Raw genomic sequence first — 6,881 nt, 5'->3', positions numbered from 1 at the left:
GATGAATTTATGTCTGGATTCTCAATTCTGTTCCATTGGTCTATGTATCTGTTGTTGTACCAGTACCAGGCTGTTTCGACTCCCGTGGCAGTATAATAGGTTCTAAAATCAGTGAGTATGAGGCCTCTCACTTTGTTCTTCTTCTTGAGTAACGCTTTACTTACCCAGCCTCTTCCTTTTCCATATGAAGTTGGTGATTTTTTTCTCCATCTCATTAAAAAATGCCGTTGGAATTTGAATCTGGATTGCATTGTATGTGTAGATTGCTTTGTATAGAACTGACATTTTCACAATGTTGAGTCTTCCTATCCATGAGCAAGGTATGTTTTTCCACTTATGCCGGTTGGAAAGAGCTTCTCTTTCCCATTAAAAAAAAAATTACAGGGCATGCCTTTGATTGGCCAGAATTAAATCACATGATCATCTCAGAACCAGCCCTTATGGCTAGATTGATAAGATGAGCTTAGGTCACAGCCTCATGCTTGAAGCCTAGGGTGGGGTGAGCCCCATCTGAATCATAGTAACCAAGAATGAGGACTGGATACTCTCACAAAGGAATATTGGTGTGCTCTTTCCAGAAAGGAAAATATCCATTACATATGTCAGAATAGAAGTTTATTGTCTTTCTCATAGGCTTCAAAGGTCTAGAGAACTTCCCATTCAGAGTGAATAGGTAAACACATCAAGGACTAGATGGGCCCATCCCTACAACCTTAGCATCCAAAAGAAGTTGACTCTAGAGGCTGAGTTGTAGAAGACACCTGTTGTTTTTGTCTGCCCTGAACCCATTTCCCTTCTTCTTCTAATTACACCATCATTTTCCTCTGGGATACCACCCATCCCCTAAATGATTGGAGGGAACTTTCTCTTACCCCTACCCTACTCCAAGGGTGGGCATGTGACCCAGGCTTGGCAAATGCAGTGTTTATCCCCCGGCTAAGATAATTACGGGGTCCTGGTGGCACAGAGGTTAAGAGCTCAGCTGCTAACCAAAAGGTCAGCGGTTCGTATCCACCAGCCACTCCTTGGAAACACTATGGCGCGGTTCTATTCTGTTGTATGGGGTCACTATGAGTCGAAATTGACTCGACAGTAATGGTTTTTTTAAGATAATTAGGCCAGAGATGGATATTCAAGCCACGCCAGCGAAACTTAGTTCAGAACTTTTATTGGAACTACTGGAAAAAAAAAATTCTCTTTCCACTGGTATTGATATGCTCTGAGGATAGTGCTCGAAGCTTCTGGGGACCACGAAGAAAATAAAACCACGGAGAAAATTAGATAGACATGGAGAGGAAAACTGTTCACATATTGTGTGAGTCCCTGGATCCATTTGTTATATTGTTATTGTGTTAGGTGCCATTGAGATGGTTCTAACTAATAGCAACACTGTGTTCAATAGAACGAAACACTGCCCGGTCCTGCATCATCCTCACAATTGTTGCTATGTTTGAGCCCATTGTTGCAGCCACTGTGTCAATCCGTCTCATTGAGGGTCTTCCTCTTTTTCACTGACCCTCTACCTTACCAAGCATGATGTCCTTCCCCAGGGACTGGTCCCTCCTGATAACGTGTCCAAAGTATGTGAGGCGACGTCTCACAATCCTTGCTTCTAATGAGCATTCTAGCTGTACTTCTTCCAAGACAGATTTGTTCCTTCTTCTGGCAGTCCATGGTATATTCAATATTCTTCACCAACACCATAATTCAAAGTCATCAATACTTCTGTGGTCTTCCTTATTCATTATCCAGTTTTTGCATGCACATGAGGCAATTAAAAATACCATGGCTTGGGTCAGGCACACTTTAGTCCTCAAAGTGCCATCTTTACTTGCTAACACTTTAAAGAGGTCTTTTGCAGCAGACTTGCCCAATGCAATGCGTCGTTTGATTTCTTGACTGCTGTTTCCATGAGTATTGATTGTAGATCCAAGTAAAATGAAATCCTCAACAACTTCAATCTTTTCTCCGTTTATTATAATGTTGCTTATTGGCAGGGGGTTTAACCATAGGTAATTCATATTCTCAACTGATTTATGAACAAAGTGTAGTAGTTAAGAGCATAGACTCGGGAACTGGACTACCTGGATTCAAATCCTGCCCCTGTTAATAACGGTAAGGACTTAGACAAATGGCTCTACTTCTCTGTGACTCAGTTTCCACATAAAATGGTAGCTATAGAAATAGTATTTGTCTCATTGGGATTCATCAAATTAGTATTTATAGAGTGTTTAGAACAGAGAATGGCACGTGGTAACTGCTCAGTAAGTGTTAGGCACTATCTACATGTTTAAATATAGTGCCATGCCAACTATAAATATGGTTTAGTGGCCAAGTGCAGGGAGTCCCCAGCTTATGATGGGGTCTGTTCCAATGACTCTGTCGTAAGTCAGTTCTGCTGTAAGTCAAATACCTCTTCTTTTTTTTTTTTAGTTTTCATTATTATTGCGTTTTATTATCAGTATCTTTATAAATCCGATCTTTATTTATCTTTGGGGGTTGGAAACATTACATATAAACTTACAAATGTATTTTAATACATACATACATAAAAAAATTCACAAATCATAAAAATTTACTCTGGCGAAGAAGAGTTGAATGATGTTAGCATTTTGTCAGTTGTGGCAATAACTCCACTTGTGGAAAGTTCTGGATCATCTGGATTATCCCCGGGAATGGGAATGGTGTTTCTAGTCAGAAAATTACTGAGAGTTGTCTGTATGGTCCTTTTCTTTTTGTCTTCATATATTTTACGGTAACATCTCACTGCTTCCCGAATCCATCTATCGACTTTAGGAAAGCGATGAGCTTCTGGGTCCATGTATTCAAGCAACTGAAGCCCCTGATGTAGTTTAGAAGAAACTCCAGCTAATCCTTTCACTGTAAATATTTTTGACAACTTCTTTCCCTCTTCCTCGTTATTCCTTCTTCTTCAGCATTTCTTTCCTCTTCAAAATCCATTAAGTCCTGATCTGTCCATTCCTCTTCTTCATGATCTATAAGCTGTTCCACACTGGCGATATCAAGTTCTAAATTCAGCGTTCTTGCCCTATGGAGGATTTTTCCACTGATCTCGTCCATCATTTTATCCTGATCACATGCTTGAAGTGTGTTCACATAACTCAGCAATTTTTTCCATACCCCCTGCATGCATTTTCCCATAACTTCCTCCCAGAAAGATGCAATGTTCCAGATACACTGACAGTCATAAGTGCAGTTCGTTGTAACTCAAATACATCTTAAGTAGGGACTGCCTGTTCTGACTGCTGTAGGCACAACTCAGAGTATAGGACAAGGCTTGGCTGAGTCCTGACTGGTTGAGTTCTCTTGTGGTCTAATCCCAATATCACTCAACAGTGCACACCCTTATGAATACACATTTTGGTGACAGCCCTGACCATGCCAGTGATTTGTGTGGGTGTTTTATTTTAAGTGATTCATAATACATTTTTTAAGGCTATTTAGTGTGATGGTTAAGAGCACAAGCTGTGGAGTATGGCTGCCTGGCTTCACAGTCTGGCTCTGCCATCTGGCTCTTAGCCGTTTTGTCTTGAGCAAGTTACTTAACCTCTTTGAGCTTCACTTTCCTCAACTGTAAAAGTGATAGTACCTACCTCATAGTGTTGATGGGAGGACTAACTGAGTTATTATTACAAATTCCTAAGAATAGGACTTAAGACATTGTAAGTGATCAATTATTATAAATTATAATGCCCAGTTAATGTATTCTGCAAATGGAATGCCCCAAAATACCACTGTTTCCCTAAAAGAGCTGAAAATGTATGCCAATTGATCTTATAAATGACAGGTTTCAAGCTTGTAGGCTGCCAGACAGATATGTCCAATGGACATGTTGTATTTGCCCAGCTTAGCGTTTCAAAAAATCAGAATTAGTGGCCAATATTTTAAAAAACAGAACATTTCACTTAAAATCTAGATTTCCAGCTGCTTTCAAGGGATGGGAAAACCCGGCACCGTTGGGCCTGCCTTCTTGCAGGCTGTTACTTGGCAGGGATATTGCAGTGGCTGCTCACTTTAGACAGGACAGGTATTCTCCAGCCAGGGCTTCAAACTGGTTCTAAGCAGTTCAGTCATGACTGACGGAAACAAGGCAGGGCTTCAAATCAGTTCTAAGTGGTTCAGTCATAGCTGATGGAGACCGGGGCTGTGTAAGCACTGCTTGGCAACTAAATCTCTTGCGCGTTAGATTTTGGCCCAAGTAGGAACTATGGTGTTGGAGAAGAATATTGAATATACCACGGACTACCAGAAGAACGAACAAATCTGTCTAAGAAGAAATAAGGCCAGAATGCTCCTTGGAAGCGAGGATGGCGAGACTTCATCTCAGGTACTTTGAACATGTTATCAGGAGGGACCATTTCCTGGAGAAGGACATTATGCTTGGTAAAGTAGAGGGTCAGTGAAAAAGGGCAAGACCCTCAACGAGGTGGATTGACACAGTGGCTGCAACAGTGGGCTCAAACATAGCAATTATTGTGAGGTTTGTGTAGGTCTGGGCAGTGTTTTGTTCTGCTGTACATAAGGTTGCTATGGGTGGTAATCGACTCAAGGGCACCTAATAACAACAGGAAACAGGCAGCGGAACCCTGCTCAAAGACGGTGGCCTACCAATCTCCCACACTGGCAGGACAGTGGAGAGTGACACACTTTCAAAGTGGCACGGTAGGCCGCCATCTTTGAAAGGGGGGCCGCTGCCTCTTTCCTCTCAAAACTAAACCAAACTCGTTGCAGTGGAGTTGATTCCGACTCATAGTGACCCTTGACCCTATAGGATAGAGTAGAACTGCCCCATAGGGTTTCCAAGGCTGTAATGTTTACAGAAGCAAACCGCCACATCTTTCTCCCACTGAGGGGCTGATGGGTTCAAACCGCTGAGCTTTCGGTTAGTAGCTCAGTGCTTTAACCACTACATCACCAGGTCTCCTCCACCTGTTTCCTACTTGGGTCTAAATCCAATGTGCAAGAGATTTGGTTGCTATGAAACACTTACTCTGCACTGGTTTACGCTGGCCATGACTGAACCACTTAGAAGAGGTTCGAAGCCCTGTCTGCAGCTTACCACAGTTCACAACACTTCAATTTTTTTTCACTCCTGGAATGCTTCATGCATTTGCCTTACCTGCCTGGTTCCTGTAATAATGAAAATAATAGCTAACACATACACAAAAGTACTATGTACCAGACTGTACCAGGCACTGTCTTATTCAATCTCCCTAGCGATCCTATGGGAAACGGTCTATTATTGTCCCATTTTAAGGATGGGAAGGCTGAGTGACTTTCCAAGGTTGAACACTCTGGCCCCAGAGTCTGGGCTCTTAGCACTATTTCACAGTCTGTTGTTGTTAGCTGTTATGGAGTCAGTCCCCAACTCATGGCAACCCAGTGCCCAATGAGATCGGACTATTGTGATCCATAGGGATTTCATGGGCTAATTTTTTGGAAGTAGATCAGCAGACCTTTCTTCCTAGTCTATCTTAGTCTGGAAGCTCCACTGAAACCTGCTCAGCATCATAGCAACACACAAGCTTCCACTGACAGATGGGTGGTGGCTGCGCATGCGGTGCACTGGCCGGGACTCGAACCCAGGTCTCCTGCGTGGAAGGTGAGAATTCTATCACTGAACCACCACTGCCCCTGCACTATACTCTAGAGTAAACCTTTTATTCTTGACCTAGGTTAAGTTTTTTTCTAATTGTATGAATGAAATGGGAACATGTTCTGGCGTGCTGATCTTTAGTGCTCATTGTCATGTTGGCCAAGAGGGCTTTGTTGTGGGTCCCTAAGGTCGTGTATGATCTAGGGAATTTGCTGCCTAATTTCGCCTTTGCTCTCAGCTTCCCTAGACTCTACCTGGAATAGAACTTTCCTCTTGAGGGTACTGAAGTTGGAGTGAGAGTCTCTCCCCACCCTGGAGCCTCCTCAGCTTAGACCCTGAGTCCCAGAGCACAGAGGACAAAACCTGTCCCCAGAAGTTGGTACCTTCTGCTCATCCTTGACAACCACAGACTCATCACTTCCTAGATGGCTGTAAACTTATCAATTGTATTCACTTTCCAAACGTGCCGAGAGTCGTATGGAGATGACACAGCCCTATATGGATGGTGCTACACACTTTTTTTTTTTTTTTTTAAACCTATGTCCCTTTTTGATAAACATAAAATTCTCAACATGGCCAGGAAATTCTGAAAAGCCCCCACCCCGAAACCTGTGATTGTTTCTTGATGGAGAAATTCCTCCATTTTCTGCACAGTCCTTCTAGCGAGATTTTGTCAAGCTTTCCTTCTTGAAGCCTGTATTGCAGAAACAAGACAACTTATTTTCCTTTTCTGGTTATAAAATTAGATGATAATATTTGAAGATGTTGTTTCAAAATACGACTCAAACCATTGATCTATGAATGATTTTTGCAGATTTTTAAGAGACCGTCTTTACCCAAACGCTAGGTTTTGAGATGATGCCTGACAACTGCTATCAAACGCTTAACGTTTGAATGTGAATTCACAAAACACAGAAGATGAACAGATGGTCTGTGAGTTTTGTCCATTCTCTGTAGCTTTCCACCACTCTCTGCAGCATCAGACAAAAAGGAGTTTGAGCCAACCCCAGGTGGGTGTACTGCGAGGGGGAGGTGAGCTGTCCCCAGGCTTAAACCATACAAAGCACTGGTTGTCTTCAGGGGTCCTTCACTAGGGCTGCACCCACAGAGAGACGGTCCTTGCTCCTGATTCCCGCTGGTGGGGATAGCACCCATGGAGAAGGGGCTTAGGGGCACCAGGGTTCTCTGGGCATCGGAGTGGTCCCCTCAGTTTCTTTTCATCTTGTTTCCTTTAACTACTGGGCGTGGGGGGGGGGTCCATCCA

This window comes from Trichechus manatus, unplaced genomic scaffold (genome assembly GCF_000243295.1).
Source record: "Trichechus manatus latirostris isolate Lorelei unplaced genomic scaffold, TriManLat1.0 scaffold00024, whole genome shotgun sequence".
Taxonomy (NCBI): domain Eukaryota; kingdom Metazoa; phylum Chordata; class Mammalia; order Sirenia; family Trichechidae; genus Trichechus; species Trichechus manatus.
The sequence above is the reverse complement of the archived record's forward strand: the minus strand, read 5'-3'. Positions refer to the sequence as shown.